Below are 17,609 nucleotides of genomic sequence, written 5' to 3' on the forward strand. Positions count from 1 at the left end.
ATGCAGGATGACTAAACCAGTTTGAAAGAAGTCAGGTTTGGCACCTAGTTCCAAGACCCAAGGGCAGATCAGTCATTGGTACTAAATGGGTCTTTAGGAACAAACTGGATGAAGATGGAACTATCACAAGGAACAAGGCAAGGTTGGTGGTCCAAGGTTACAGCCAAGAGGAAGGAATAGACTATGATGAGACATTGGCTCCAGTTGCAAGACTAGAGGCAATCAGACTTCTCATAGCCTTTGCAGCACATATGGAATTCACTCTTCATCAAATGGATGTCAAAAGTGCCTTCCTGAACGGCTACTTAAAGGAAGAAGTGTTTGTGAAACAACCCCCAGGGTTTGAAAGCAAAGAATGTCCTGAACATGTGTACAATCTGGACAAGGCTCTCTACGGACTCAAACAGGCACCAAGAGCATGGTATGAAAGACTGTCAAAGTTCCTACTGGAGCATGTGTACAAGAGAGGAAAAATAGATAGTACCTTATTCTTAAGGGAAAAAGGTAAGGACCTTCATGTTGTACAAATTTATGTTGATGACATAATCTTTGGGGCCACCACTGACAAGCTAAGCAAAGATTTTAGCAAAACTAATGGGAAGTGAATTTGAAATGAACATGATGGGTGAGCTTAACTTCTTCTTAGGGTTGCAGATCAAACAAAGTCAAAATGGAACCATGATTCATCAGCAGAAGTATACAAAAGAACTAATCAAGAAGTTTAAAATGGAGGATTCTAAAGAAATAGATACACCTATTGCAACTGCCACTAAATTAGATATTGATGAACCTGGTTCATCAGTTGATCAGAAGTTGTATAGGGGTATGATTGGTTCACTCTTGTATCTTACTGCCAGTAGACCTGACATTGTTTTCAGTGTAGGGCTATGTGCTCGTTTTCAGGCAAATCCAAAGGAGTCTCACTTGACTGCTGTCAAAAGGATATTGAGATATCTGAAAGGCACTACTGAATTGTGTCTTTGGTACCCTAAAGGTAGTAATTTCAATCTAGTAGGATATGCTGTTGCTGACTATGTTTTCCTAGTGGATAGAAAAAGCACCTCAGGTATGGCACACTTCCTTGGTTCATGTCTTGTATCATGGGCTACCAAGAAGCAAAATTCAGTAGCCCTATCTACTGCTGAAGCTGAGTATGTGGCTGCAGCTTCTTGTTGTGCTCAATTACTATGGATTAAACAATAATTGGTAGATTTTGGAATTGAAGTGGGATGCATTCCAATATTTTGTGATAACACTAGTGCTATAAGTATGACAAAGAACCCTGATTATCATAAAAGGACCAAGCACATAGATGTTAGACACCACTTCTTGAGAGACAATTATGAGAAAGGATTAATCTCAATAGAATTCTGTGCTACTGATAAACAAATAGCTGACATCTTCACCAAAGCACTGAATAGCGAAAACTTTGAAAGGAACATGTTGGAATTAGGGATGATTAACATCACTTAAAAAGGAACCAGTTCAGAATGCAATGAAAAAAAAAGGTGAAAAAAAAATTGAATAAAAAAAAATCACATTTTTGGTTAGAAGTTCTGACTTTATGTAAATATCTAGACTAATTCTTACTCAGTCTCATACTCTAATCAGTATACTCCTGTGATGTGTGTTTATGTTAATTCATTGATCTCTTACACAGTTTTTTTCTATTTTGATATATGAGGCATAATCAAGAGAAGCTCTACTTAAAGAACCTGGTTCATCAGTATATGCTCATGAGAAAAGGTAAGGTATGTTTCTATACTTTGCACAATTAGAAAAATAAATATTCCAATTATGAGCAGAAGTCCTATTCTAACCAAACTCCTAAAAATATAACCGTTGAGCATTGAACCAGTTTCATTCTCCTAGAATTCTAATGAAAATGGGACTATTTTCTAAAACCAAGCATCACCTATTTATCACTTAAAGACCGGAGTCATAATGGGATTAGACTCTTGATTGACCACTGCAAAAAGGCTGCTACTGCACCTAATCATACTCCACTTTGAATACACTCCACATACTCCCATTCTAGTCCATAACCGTCATTAAGCCTTAAACCTCAAATCATCATCTTTCTCTCTAAAAAATCCCCAAAATCACCAAAACTTTCCAGAAATTCTTCACCATGACTACTCCTCAAGAAAATCCAGGAACTCCCCCACCAGTATCTCCTAACACACCCTCATCTGCACCTCCTAGCGACAATCTAACCAAGATTTCGCCGCCAAAAAATGTTGGCAAGAAAGACTGTGGCTACTGGTGCTCTGTGAACGGCTCTAAACGAAAAATTGAGAGCCAGCCAGAAAAAGGAGAGCTCTGAAAAGGAATCATCTGACTCGAGTTCTGAGTCTGAAGCGTTTGTTTCTGCAAGCGATGGAGAAGAACGTGGGTCTTCTGACTCAGACAAGAATCAAGAAAACCCTAGGGAGGTAAATACATGCTATGTTTTTTCTGATGTAGTTGAGAAGGTGGACAATAGGTTTGTGTTGGTGGTTTCTATGAGAGATGTAAATGAGGGAGAGTCGAGTAGAAAGGGAAAGAAAAAGAAAGATAGAATTCTTGCTATTTGTGGAGGAGTAGAGGAGAGTGGCAACAAGCCAGGGGGAAGTGAAACTGGGGAGGCTGCTGAAGGCCTTATACACCTGAGTGAACCTGGTTCATCTGTGGAAGAAACCTTGGTTGACATTCTGAAGAAGGTTAGGGCAAGCTATGATCCCAAGAAGCACAAAGCTTCTTATCAAAAGGCTCCAACCGCCTCTAAGCCAACAAAGAAGAGCAAGGTGTCATCTCCTAAGTCTACTGTCCCTCCAGTACCAAAGGTGAAATCTACTAGAAGCAGGGTAAAGCAAAGTGAGGCTGAGTTGCAGAAAGCCTTAGAGGTAAGCAAGAAAAAGAAGAAGGAAAAGGGAAAAGCTAAGGTTGTGGAAAGTTCTGTGGCTGCAAAAGAAGAGGAGGAGGAGATGGAATTGGTCCATCAGGAAAGAGGTACAACTGAGGAGTTTCCCACTCCTACACCAAAGAGATCCAAGACCTCTACCAAGAAGTCTTCAGAATCTGTATCTGGTGAACCCTCCCTGGCAAAAAGAACCAGGTCTGCAGTCAAAGGAAAACAAGTGAAAGTTCCTGAAGAAGAAGAAGCATGGAGTGGAGAGGAAGAAGAAGAGGAATCTAAAAAAGAACAGGACAGATTTGTCCTTTTTGGCAGGAGAAAGATATTGAAAGGAAGAATTCTGAAAGACCTGGAGGAGCCATGCATGAAAAGATTGGTTGATGCCCTGGATGCACAGGGATGGAAGGACATGGTTCTTCAACTGGATGGCAGGCTGGCAAGAAAAGAGCTGATAGAGTTTATGGCAAATGCCACAGTGGTGAATGGGGTTGTTACAAGCTTGGTGAGGGGAGTAGAGGTGCAGTTTGATGCACCTAAATTGGGCAGAATTCTAGACATACCTTGTGAGAGCTATGATGACTATACTAGGCAAAAGTGGCCATGTCTAGATTCTCTCCCTTCTGCTCTCCGAATCACCAGAAATTTCTCTGATACCATGTCTGCTGAAGAAGTGCCTGAGGCTAGGTTTGTGCAAAAGAGTGAGATGAAGCCTGAGCACAAGGTGCTCTTTGAGTTTGTGAACAAGTGTTTGCTGCCCAGACAGGAGAGAAGGCACACTGCAAATTATATGGACCTGGTCCTTCTGGAGTGTCTTGTGAGAGAAAAGCAGATTAACTGGCCTGCTTTCATTGTCAAGCTGCTGGATAGAGTCATCAATGGCTCCAAGGCCCATGCCACACCTGATGGGTTTATACTGGCAACTGTCTTGGCCAAGTTAGATGTGCCATTGAAAAAGTGGGAGATGGCCTCCAGCAAAGAGCACTTTGGAATCAAAACTCTGCAGGCTTGTGACTATTTGTTAAGTGTAACCCCAGTTGAACCTGGTTCATCCTTGAAGACTCCTGTGAACAGCAAAGTTAGGGCATTGGTTCTAGAGTGTGAAACAAAAGATGCAGAAATTGCTAGGCTCCAGGCTTACATTGCTGAACTAGAAAGTGAAAGAAATGGCCTCAAAGTTGAGCTACCAAAGGAAAAGAAAAAGAGTGAAGGGATGCTCCAAACAGTGCTTAATCTTCTTCAATCCCAACCCTCTAGTTCCTCCAAGCCCTAGAACCAGTTTAGAAACCCCTCAGTGACCCAGATTCGGGACTTTTCTCTGTTTTTTTTTGCTCATGGTTGGATGTTTGTTTTTCTATTTGTGGTCTGTTTTGTAGAAACACCTCCTAATCAATGACAATGTGCTTTGTTTTCTCTTGTTCTATAAAACTTCTGATCTTAATAGTTAAATTGTTTGTGAAGTTGATTATTGATTAACTGAATCATGTTTTCACTTGCAGTTGCCCCAGTGGCCATGAGTAATAATTAACATCTGGGATTCATATAATATGCAACTTTTCGATGATGCCAAAAGGGGGAAGAGATATTGTGCTTTACTTTGTATTCTGATAATAAAGTGATATTTATAACCTGATTAAACCTGGTCCTTAATGATTAAGTTAAATTAAAGTGTGATAATTAAGCTGAGTTCCACAGGGTATCTGATCAATAAAAGCACAGAGTTTGTCATTATCAAAAAGGGGGAATTTGTTGGCCCAAGTTCAGATGAAGTTTTGAAGATTGACAAAATGAACTCAGTCATGAACCAGGTCCATCATGTGAGACAGACACAGTGTTGATATACTTATACATGTGACATACGTGTGAAGATAAGTCTCAAGGGTCAGCAACAATATCTTCTGAGTTGATCGAAAAGGTTGCATAGGATAAGGAGTTGAAGTCTCCTTATGTGAAGAGAACTACATCCGGATCAAGAATGAGGATTGGAGTTTGAATTGTTCTAGGACTCGAATTTGATGAAGGATCAGCAATTCGAGTTTTTATCAAACTCTGATTACTAACTCTATAAATAATAATGATTGTTCTCTTTTACAGGGATTGCACAAACGCAGAAGTGAAACTAAATTGAAGAGCAAAATAGCAAGGCTTTTTGCAAGCAATTTACGTGAGATTCAAGTGTGCATTCCTGAAGCTACTTGGACAAGATAGAAGAACCAATTCCATTGTGTCTTTCTTTTATTCTAGTTCAATTGTAGTAGGTGTTTTAAAATTGTACCTTTCAGCTTTCATAGAAGCAATTGTATTAGGTACTTTGAGTATTCAAGTTAGAGTTAACTTGAAAGTGTCGCAGCAGTTGAGGCTGTGTGCCACACTGGGATTAGAGTTTAATCCTTAGGTTTACAAGAGTTTTGTAAATGCAGTTTTGGCTCAGTGATTTTAGTGGAAGTTTGGGAAAATCCTACTGAGTAGTAGGTCGTGGTTTTTTCACCTTTTGAGCCAGGTGTTTTCCACGTAAAAATCTCTGTATTCTTTATTTTATGCACTCTTAATTCCACAAACAGTAATAGTAAGTACATCTAGAAGAACCAGGTTCTTTTAGTGCGAAAATTAGGTACCACACAAATCACCCCCCCTCCTCTTGTGTCGTATTGACGTGTAGAACATCAATTATACAATTTGGTAGTATTCATGAAAATATGTGAAAAGATATTTTCAAAGGCATGTAAGATATGAATTATGCTTACAGTAATAGTTGAAGTATCTTGAGATCATGAATATAATATATGTAAAGATGAACATATAAGAGTTTGATTAGAGAAAGAGATCAAATTGTTTAAAGTGTTATAATGGTTTAGTTGGAAAATCATTTGCAAAGGAAATTTAAAATTCTCGTGATTTTCTAAGCCCATTATGGAGATTAAAATCTTCGTGATTTTCTACTCCTGCTTCGAGATCAAAATCTGTGTGATTTTTTACTCGTTCATTGAGATTAAGGTCTTCGTGACTTTCTACTCATTTGTCGGAAATTAAAGTCTAAGTGACTTTATACTCATTTTGGAGATTAAAATCTTAGTGATTTTCTACCCCAATTTATTATTCGATTTGAAGATTAAAAACTTCATCGTTTATTAAATTGATTGTGCATATTACTCGATTTGAAGACTAAAAACTTCACCGTTTATTAGATCGGGTATCAGGTATTACTCGGTTAGAAGATTAAAAACTTCCTGTTTATTAATTCTGATTGTGTCAGATCGGTTTGAAGATTAAAAACTTCACCATTTATTCTGACTCTATTATGACACAAACAGCAGTTCATGTGGTTGGCTCTACAAAGTTATAGAGGCGGCGTTTGAAGAAATATGTTTGGAATATGGCATTATTCACCAAGCAATTGCCCCTTACTTTGCGCAATCTAATGGAATTGTGGAAAGAAAGAGTAAAACGTTAAAGGAGATGATAAATGCCTAGTTGATAAGTTCTGATTTACCCAAAACTTGCGGGGGAAAGCTACGCTTACAACTAACTGAATACTCAATTGAGTTCCCCATAGCAAAACGCAATCCTTCATATGAAAAATGAATGAAAGGAAGAAAACCCAACTTGAAATATTTCCCAGTGTGAGGGGTATTTGGGTAAAGTGCAATTTCTTAAACCCAAAAGGATAAAAATCGGATCGAAAACTGTTGATTCTGTTTTCATAAGATATGCAACAAATAGTAAGGCATATCGTTTTCTGATTCATAAATTAAAAAATCTCGACATTCATATTAATACGGTAGTCGAATAAGATAATGCTGAATTCTTTGAGAATATTTATCCGTATAAAAAGGAATGTGAGTCGTCTAGTGAAAATCTAAGGAACACGGCAAGAAGCAAAAGAAAGTACACCTATTGGGGTGAATCCAAGACGTAGTAAACGTCAAAGGAGAACTACTTCCTTTGGACTAGATTTTCTGACATTCTTGTTAGAAAGTGAGCCTCAAACATTTAAAGAAGCAATGTCTTGCTCGAAAGCACAATGTTAGAAAGAGGTAGTCAATAGTGAGATAGAACCCATATTAAGTAATCATACTTGGGAATTGGTTGATCTTCCTCCAGGAAATAAACCGTTGGGTTCTAAGTGGATTTTCAGAAGAAAAATGAAAGATGATGGTACTATTGACAAATATAAGGCAAGATTGATTGCCAAAGAGAAGGTCTTGATTACTTTAACACATACTCACCCGTAACGAGAATTACATCTATTCGGATGGTAATAGCGTTAGCCACCGTGTATGGCCTTGAAATCCATCAGATGGACGTAAAAGACAACCTTCTTAAATAGAGATTTGGAGGAAGAATTTATATGGGACAGCCTGAAGGGTTTGTGGTTCCTGGAAAAGAAAAGAAGGTGTGTCGACTTGTTAAGTCACTTTACAGACAAGCACCCAAACAATGACATGCGAGATTTGACCAAATAATATTGTCAAATGTTTCAAAAATTAATGAGTTTAAACAAATGTGTTTACGTTAAGAATACTTGAAATCATATAGTCATTATTTGATTATATATGATATGTTGACGAAATATTTAAAATGTGGGGCCTTTTAGCTTATGCATGACAAAAGCCAATGTAGACGTAATGTCTAAATTATATAATTTTTGAACCCCATTGATATAGTAGTTGGTAAATTCATCAGTTGTTTAGTCTTAATGAAGTCTAGTTGATGAAACTACTAATTCAGAAGTTGGTCATGTGCCTTTCTCGAAAGGTCATTTTCTTTATTGAAAATTTATATTGTTTAGTTCTTTTATGAAATAATGTCACTTTGAAGGTTGTGACTTTTCATAGAATGATACGTCTGTACGTTTTAGTATGGACATGACCGTTCATGAATGAATGTATTAATACGTTGGTCTATAATGAGGTGAACCAACCGATGAACATGACCAAAATCCATTGCAAGTTGGATTTGTTTCATCAATGGAGGTGCTGTAATTTGTATATCATATAGGCGTATGAATAAATAACATACAAATGCTTGAAAATGACGGAGTGATTGATAAATGTGTTATATATTAAAAGGTTGTGGTCACAATTGATGCCAATTATTCTAGCTGTTGTTATAATATACTATTACTACATTAAGTGTAGTCAATAATATGATATGCAATCACAAGTCGAGACGTATTAGTTTACAACATAAAGAAGTTTGCATTGAACGTTCATGACAATGAAACGAGTTTTGAAGTATTTGAAATATACTCCAAATTATGCTTTTCACTATAATAAGTATCCCGCGATAATAGAGGGGTATAATGATTAAAATTAGATCACCGGTTCGACCGATTCTAAACAGTCGGTGGATGAGCGATGTCTTGGAAATTGTCCAAACAAATGTGCATTGACCGCTCTATAGTGGAGGCTGAGTTTATAGCCTTAGACAAGACCGGCGAAGAAGCTGAATGGCTCCAGAATTTCTTGAAAGATATTCTATTTTTGCCCAAACCTTTGGCATGTAAACATTGTGATATTCAAGCGGCAATAGGCAGGGCAAGGAGCGTTATGTATAACGGAAAATCTCGTCACATTCGACGGAGACACAATACCGTTAGACAACTACTCTCTAGTGGTGTTATCATGATTGACTACGTAACGTCAAGAGATAACGTATCAGATCCACTTACAAAAGGCCTATCTAGAGAGGTAGTTGAAAGATCACCGAAGGGAATGGGTCTAAGGCCTAGGACAAGTCATCATGGCGGTAACTCTACCTAGCAGACTGGAGATCCCAAGAGCTAGGTTCAAAGAGATCAAACAAAGTTATGAATGACGGTTCAACATTGTCAAATAACTCAACCCATTCTCGTGATGAAGACAATGTTCAGAAATCAAGGTAAAGCATTAAGGCTTTTTGATGAGTCAATAAAGCTTAAAGATTTTTAATGATTTTCTAAGTCTGGCAGGATATGACCAGATAGTGTGTCTATAGGATTATACGTATAGAAATCACCTATGTGAGTGTTAAGTGTAAGCCGCTTTAAGGGGAATGAAAGTAAAGGCCCATTCTCTAAGCACTCATGAAACCAGGCAGTGTTCATGGCTGAAACGAACACAACCGTGAGAACCAAAAATGTTTAAGGATTGATTGTGTGACTTATGGTTGTCTAGGTATACACCAAAGCTCGACGGTTCAAAGATATCAAATCTACCGATTGACCGAGTATATCCGACATAAGTTCACTACGGAAAGTTCAAAGGGAAACCTACTTATCGAGATGCGATTAATCCTTACTTGCGAATCACACAGTATTTTCATGCATATTTTTCACATATGTCCATTCCCCATTCATGTGGGGGATTGTTGCGTTTTTTTTAAAGGGTGTGAATGGGAAATGGAAGAGTCACCTTTTGGATTGCACCTCTCCATCTCACCCTTCCTTTGTCTATAAATTTAGAGGCTTGACCTCATTTTTTAGATAAGGAAAATCTGAAATATTCTCCCCTCTTTTCTACATTGTTGCATTATTTTCTAAATAAACATAAGTGTCAAGTGTGGTTTGCTCCGTTTGTTGAGTTCGCTGAAGTTCTGTGATTTGAAGTGCTGCTATCACAGAATAGTTATTCCGTTCTATCCTGGGAGGAATTAATCCGTATACCATGGGCAACAGTGAGGGGATTAAATTCCTTAAGGACACATTGTGCATTCCGTGGGCTCGGAATTATTTTTCGTTTTATTTATTGAACTAACGCTTGTTTACTTTTTTGATTTTGAACACAATAATACCAACATAATATGTGTACAACCATATATAATCATTGTATAATTTATGTATACAAGGTATGAACAGTAAATACAGTACAGTAAAAGATTTTTACATGCTTGGTCCCTTTTTAAAAACTATTCTCATAAATGATAGTAGGCTTTGTTTATATAAAAAAACAACACATTTTTTTTACCTTTTTAGCACTTTCACATTGATAACTCCATTAACTAAGGGATCCCTCTACATTAATACACTTTTTACTACATTTTATTTTCCCTCACTATTACATAGTTTCTTTTTTCTCTTCCATAAATAACACTTACCCAAATATATCAAAGATTTTGAAAGAAGAATATCTCAAAAATAATTCTATTTTTTTTCTTTTTTAGATTTAAACTTTTTTCTGTACAATTTTATTTTAATTCAAATATACCTTTAATATATTTTAAGTATATTATATTGTGATAATTTACAATGAAATATTTCAATATTCATATATATATATATATATATATATATGCATTTATACCACATATATAACTTATATATATACATCATAGTACATTATTATATTGATATATTCAAAGTATATTTCTAGCATATAACATAAAATTTAATCTCAAATATTAACATGCCACTTATATGTATATAGAAGAAAATAAATATGTCACATATACTATTTATATACGGATAATTTATACAAATATGCATGTTATATTAGTGCAAAATATAAATGGCATATTAATAATATCTATTTAAATATAAATAAGTGTATAATTAACATATGCATATATACATGATTTTTCCTTACAAAAAACACATGATTTATAATATACCACAAACATACATTATATTTCTTTACGAAATATATGTATTTTTTATTTTATTGGAATATATAGATATATAATTTTGCTAAGATTAAGTTGAATTAAAAGGTCCATGTATAAAAAAAAATTGTTATGGAATGTATCGATGATATGTATTTAAATATAAAGATGTATATAAACAACATATGCAAATATACATGAATTTTCCTAAAAAAAATACGATTTATAATATATATATATATATATATATATATATATATATATATATATATATATATATATATACCACAAACATACATTATAATTTTTTCATAAAATATATGTATTTTATTTCATCATAATATAAAGATGTATAATTTGCTACATTACATTATATAAAAAGGTCCATGTATGGAAAGGAAAAAATCAGTTATGGAATGGATTGGTTTCTAACAAAATATAAAACATGTTATGGAATGGAGAGAAACAATAGGGAAAGATATTAAATACTAGGACTGCCTTTTTAAACAGCTTGATTCTTGCTGATTTGAATTGAATTAAATCTGCTATATATATAAATATTTTACTGTCATATTTGTTAATCATTAATTAATGCTAATCTTTTGTATTATATTTTTAATAGTGTGCTAACAGTAAATCGATTGGCTATTTACGTAAGAATTACGAATTTATTTGAATAAATCGTGGAAAAAGACTCTTAGACTCTTTACGGGTATCATAAGATGAATCACTCTCGAATTTCATACGAAGCTATGGGGGAGATTATACGGAAAAATATAATTAGTCAAATAGATACCCTTAAACGTGTGTAATTTTAGCTCAATGGTAGTTTAAAAAGAACAAATCAAATCTAAAATAAAATAAAACAAAAACAAATTAAAGTACTTCCGAGTATTGAAATAACACTCTTTACTAGTATATTAGGAGTAATCATCTTGAAAATAAATAAACCTTGTATTCTTTTCCTTTTGGTCCGATGTTCGATGCTTGTTTTGGGAGCCGATTAATTCGGATTTGCGCTGGAATATTTCACTTTAAGAATGAAACACTCCCACTCAAAGATGATTTTATTCTTCGAATTCTGTTAACCCTAGTAGTTAACCTTAGTTAGCTTAACTTAACTATAGTATTAGTTAGTGTTAGTGATGTACAACTGTCCTAAGGTGGTTAGTTAGTTAAATATATTGTAGCTTCTTCTTCTTTCTAGTTGAGTCAGTTGTATCGATATACAGAGCACAACTCTTGACTAATTCTCTCTTGAAAATTCTCAATCTCAATTTCTCTCTTCAACTGCACATTGTTAAATTCTTCATGGTATCAGAGCATTGATCGAGTGATTCTAGGGAATTTCTTCGCAGAATTGAAGATAATTCGAGAGAATCTGCTCAAATTCAGAAGCTTTGAACCCTAATTTTGTGGTCTATCAATGGCGCCTCCTGAAAACTCAACTGATAATGCGAACAATGGAGACAATACGAGGATCGGAACGATACCTAGCTCGATTGTGTTAGATCATAATCATCCTCTCTACTTGCATGCATCTGATGGTCCGGGATCGATGTCTGTGGGACTCATTTTGACAGGTATGGAAAATTACTCTCTTTGGAGTAGTGCAATGAAAGTAGCATTGTTAGGAAAGAACAAATTGTGTTTAGTTGATGGATCAACATCGAAGGAGGATTTTGGTCCAAATCTGGGAAGTCAGTAGGATAGGTGCAATGCGATTGTGACTTCATGGCTCATGAGCAATGTGAGCAGAGATTTGGTAACAGGAGTGCTATTTTCTTCGAATGCACAGAAAATATGGGCTATTTTCAAGGAACGTTTTGACAAAGTGAATGCATCGAGATTGTATTACTTGCATAAGGAAATATTCACCCTAACACAGGGGATTTCATCAGTATCAATTTATTTCACCAAGCTAAAAGACCTTTGGGTAGAATATGACTCCATACTACCACCTCCTACATCAGCCACTGAGTATATTGAACAATTGGAGTATCAACGACTGCTACAATTTTTGATAGGATTGAATGACAATTTTGAGCAAACAAGGAGTCAGATTCTATTAATGCCAAGCTTGCCATCTATAGATAAGGCTTATCCTATGGTAGTTCAGGAAGAAAGCAGGAAGTCATTTACTGGTGGTTCCTATGGGCAAACTGGGCATAATGATCCTACTGCGTTGTTTACTGCTTAATCTACATATAAGCCAAGGAGAAACTATAGCTTAGAATGTGATTTTTGTCATATGAAAGGCCACACTAGAAATGAATGTTATAAATTAATGAGGTATGAATTTTGTAATAAGACAGGGCACTTGAAGGTGTCACGACCCTAAATCCCAACCCGATCGTGATGGCGCCTCTCATGAAGACAAGGCCAACCAACTAAACCCAATTTACCTTTTGAAGCAGTTAAGCAACATAAAATAGTCTAAAACATGATTTAATAGTATTAAGTAGCGGATAACATCAACAAAGTGCGAAGATATAACCCAACACAGCCCTAACCGGGGTGTCACTAGTCATGAGCATCTAAAAGTCATAATAGAGTTTCTAATAAATCCATAATTAGTACAATGTTTGAAAGGAAATAAAGACGATAAAGGAGTAGAGACACGGGGCTGCGGACGTCAACAGCTACCTCGTAATCTCCGAAAGCCCGCCTGAATCTGGAGGCATCAGCACTCGGGAGCGGGACCAGATGCGCTTGAATCTGCACACAGGGTGCAGGGAGTAAAGTGAGTACTCCAACTCAGTGAGTAACAAATGTTAATAATGACTGAAAGTAAGAAAATACGTAAGGCACAAGGCATTCTATAATGAAGCAGTAAATTCAGTTAAAAACAGTAACCAGTGAAAAGCCAAGTAAAATATTTTCCCAACAATAATTAGGTAACTGACAGATAATTAAGGTACAGTAAATAAAAAGAAGTTCGCCCCTCGGGCACAGTAACCACAAATCCGCCCCTCAGGCAACATCTCAAAACAATACCATCCCCTCGGGCTCAATCTCACAACACAATGGGTACCCGCGCTCACTGGGGGTGTGCAGACTCCTGGAGGGGCCCTTTACGGCCCAAGCGCAATAACAAGCCATCTCGTGGCATCAAATCTAGGCCCTCGGCCTCATATCAATCAAGCCACCTCGTGGCGTACATATCTCAGGCCCTCGACCTCAAATCAGTATCAGTGTCTCCTCATAACATAAGCCCTTGGCCTTACTCAGTCAAAAATGCTCACAAGCCCCTCGGGCAATAGTAAAACAGTGTTTCTCAGCCCAAACCATCATTTAAAATATCATTTAAGTCTCAAAACTGAGTAAAAGTGGCCGAGTAGTAAAACAGTGGAAAATAACATGACTGAGTTCAAGTAGTAAATCAAAACAGTGAGGAAATATCAATAAAAAGCCCCGAAAGGTTCAAATAGTTGACGCGAAGCCCAAATATGGCATTCAGCCCAAATCATAATGATAGCAAATAAGTTTCAGTCAAATACGCGATAAAATCATCAAGTGAGACGGAGCAAGTCGCAATCCCCAATAGTGTACGACCCCACGCTCGTCATCTAGTGTGTGTCTCACCTTAACATAGCACTACGATGTGTAATTCGGGGTTTCAAACCCTCACGACATCATTTACAATCATTACTCACCTCGAACCGGCTAAATCTCTAGCTCGCGATGCCTTTGCCCCTCGAATCGGCCTCCACGCACGTCGAATCTATCCAAAATCAGAACGAGGACGTCAAAATATGCTAAGGGAACAAAGCCCAAGCGAAAATAATCAACAAAGGGCACAAATCCCGAAATTACCATAACCCGACCCCGGGCCCACATCTCGAAGTTCAAAAATTTTTACACCAATGGATTTCTTATCTCCCCACGAGTTCATACATATCAAAAATACTAAAATCGGAGTCCAAATGACCCCTCAAATCCCCATTTAAATGCTTCTTAAACTCAAGCCCTAATCCTACATTTTTGCCCTTTAATTCCTTTAATTACAGCCCTTACCGCTTACTGTGGTCACTGCTCGCCTGGCCTCTTTTCTGCTTCTGTGATAGCTCTTCCGCACGTGCGGCACCGCACCTGCGGTCCCCAAACCGCAGGTGCAAAAACACCATCAACACCAAAACTTCAGCAGCTTCTAAGATTCAAAATGGTCCGATTGACCACCCGAAACTCACCCGAGGCCCCCGGGACCTCAACCAAAGGCACCAACATATCCAAAAACCTTATTCAAACTTGTTCCAATCATCAAAATACTTCAAACAACACTAAATCAACCAAAACACCTCGGATTCAAGCCTAAGTTTCCAAAAACTTCTAAATTCCGCTTTTGATCAAAAACTCAAACAAACCACGTCCGAATAACCTGAAATTATCCACACGCATCCCAAATGACACAACAAAGCTACTGCAACTCTCGGAATTCCATTCCAACCCCTGTATCAAAATCTCGCCTATCAACCGAAAATCGCCAAAATATCAACTTTGCCAATTCAAGCCTAAATCTACTCCAAACCTCCAAAACCCATTACGATCACACTTCTAAGCCATAAATCACCTCCCGAAGCTAACCAAACCATCAGAACTCACATCCGAGCCCTCTAACACATAAGTCAACATCCGGTTGACTTTTCCAACTTAAACTTCCTTAAAAGAGACTAAGTGTCTCAAACTTCACCAAAACCAATCCGAATCCAATCCGACCAACCCGATACCACAAAACACGGATAACAAAGCATAAAGAAATAGAAATGGGGGAAACGGAGCGGTAACTCATGAGACGACCGGCCGGGTCGTCACAGAAGGAGAACTGTTACAAGATTATTTGTTATCCATCTGATTTCAAGCAGAAGAGGAAAGCAAATGCAGTCATGATAGATGGATCTGGACAGCAAGGAGTGATAGCTTCACCAAACACAAGCATATATCATCCAAGCAGTAATGTTGAACCAACTTAGTTCTTTACTAAAGAACAATATAACCAGTTGTTTCAATTGCTGAACAAAAGCTCTACTGCAGGGACTAGTGCAAACATGGTAGGTAAGTGCTTTTGTGGTAATGTAGCATTATGTGAGAACTTAGAACTTTGCAAATGGATAGTAGATACTGGTGCTACTAACCATATGATTGGTGATAAGAGTTTACTAAAAATGAAACTTCAGTAGGAAATTCAGGACGAGTGCAAGTACCTACTGGAGATTCAGTATCAATCTCACATATGGGGGAGTGTCAACTCACAGGAGGTGATGTACTAAAAGATGTGTTATGTGTACCCGCTTTTAAGTTTAACCTCATGTCAGTCTCTATAGTGACAGAAGATCTTAAATGCAGTGTTACCTTTTTACCAAAATGTTGTGTGTTCCAGGACCTCTTATTTGGGAGGGTGAAGGAGATTGGTAGAAGAGAAGAAGATCTGTACATATTGTCAACAGCTTTAGGGAAGACTGTGAATAGAGCTTTTGCAGCTACCAGTAAAGAAGGAGGCATGGAAATATGGCACAGAAGAACATGACATGTTCCAATTCAAGTTCTCAGAAGGATTCCTAGTATACAACAATATGGTAGTAGAATAAATAATGACTCACTGTCTAAATGTGAAATATGTCCTCTAGCTAGACAAACTAGAGCACCTTTTCCAACTAGTACTAGTAGAAGTTTACATGCTTTTGATTTGATCCATATGGATGTGTGGGGACCCTATAAGATTGCTACTCATAATGGCATGAAATACTTTCTTACATTGGTTGATGATTTTACCAGATGGACTTGGGTATTTCTTATGAGACTCAAATCTGATGTTATTTTCTTACTCAAGAACTTTATTAGTGTCACGACCCAGTTCCCAAACCCGGTCGTGATGGCTCCTCTCATGAAGACAAGGCCAGCCAGACCATCGTAAAACTCCCTTTTAAGCAGTTACTTAACATAAACAGTTCTAAAACACGATTTAATAACCATAAAGTGCGGAAATAGTGAATACCATAAGGGAATCCATCCCGACACAACCCAAACCGAGGTGTCACAAGTCACGAGCAACTATTAGAATATGAACACCACTACAAGGCCTAAAATATACAAAGCCGGAATAATGAACAAAGAGTGAAAAACGGTGCTGCGAACGCTTGCAGTCACCTCGCTAACTCCTATGACTCTGCTTTTGATCAGCCCAAACCCGCTACCGGGTGAATAATTACCTACATCTGCACATGAGGTGCAGGGAGTAAAGTGAGTACTCCAACTCAATTAGTAATAAGGGTAAATAACAACTGAGAAGTAAGAAATCACGTAAAGCAAACCATCATGCTATATAGGAGCAGTGCAAACCCTTTGAGAAAAAGCAGTGAAACTGTAAAATCTTTAGAAATATCTTAGCTCAGTTTAAAACCTCTTTTGAAAATGCCTTTTTCAACAGTTATGCAAATGAATGCAAAACAAGTATTGCAGATAAGCACAGAAGTCCGCCCCTCGGGCATCACACTCAATTAACAGATAATGTCAGGCAATCCAGTAGATATCACATGAAGTAGCACAAGCAACATGTAATGGCAGACAAATGAAACAAAGTAAACACACAGAACAGTACTAGTACCGCTGCAGCGTGCAGCCCGCTCCACATATCGCTGCGGCGTGCAGCTCGATTCGTTTATCGTCGACGGCGCTCACTGGGGGTATGCAGACTCCGGGAGGGGTCCCTTACGGCCCAAGCGCAATATCAAGTCATCTCGTGGCATCAATCTAGGCCCTCGGCCTCATATCAATATCAATATAACACTGTTGCGGCGTGCAGCCCGATCCAAAAGTATCCTCACAACACAGGCCCTCGGCCTAACTCAGTCAAAATCACATAAGCCACTAGGGGAATAGTAAAACATGATGCTCAGCCTAAAATATTTTTGAAAATATCATTTCAAGCGTTTAGGGCATAATAAAATTGGCTGAGTTTTAAAACAATGGGAGGTACGTGAATGAGTTCAAGTATATAATTAAAACAGTGAGGAATTATCAACAACAATCCCCGAAGGGTTCAAATAGCTGGCATGAAGCCCAAATATGGCAATCAGCCCAAATTATGATGATAACAAGTAAATCTCAGTCAAATACGCAGTAAATTCGTCAATCGGGACGG

The sequence above is a fragment of the Nicotiana attenuata genome, unplaced genomic scaffold (assembly GCF_001879085.1).
Source record: "Nicotiana attenuata strain UT unplaced genomic scaffold, NIATTr2, whole genome shotgun sequence".
Taxonomy (NCBI): Eukaryota; Viridiplantae; Streptophyta; class Magnoliopsida; order Solanales; family Solanaceae; genus Nicotiana; species Nicotiana attenuata.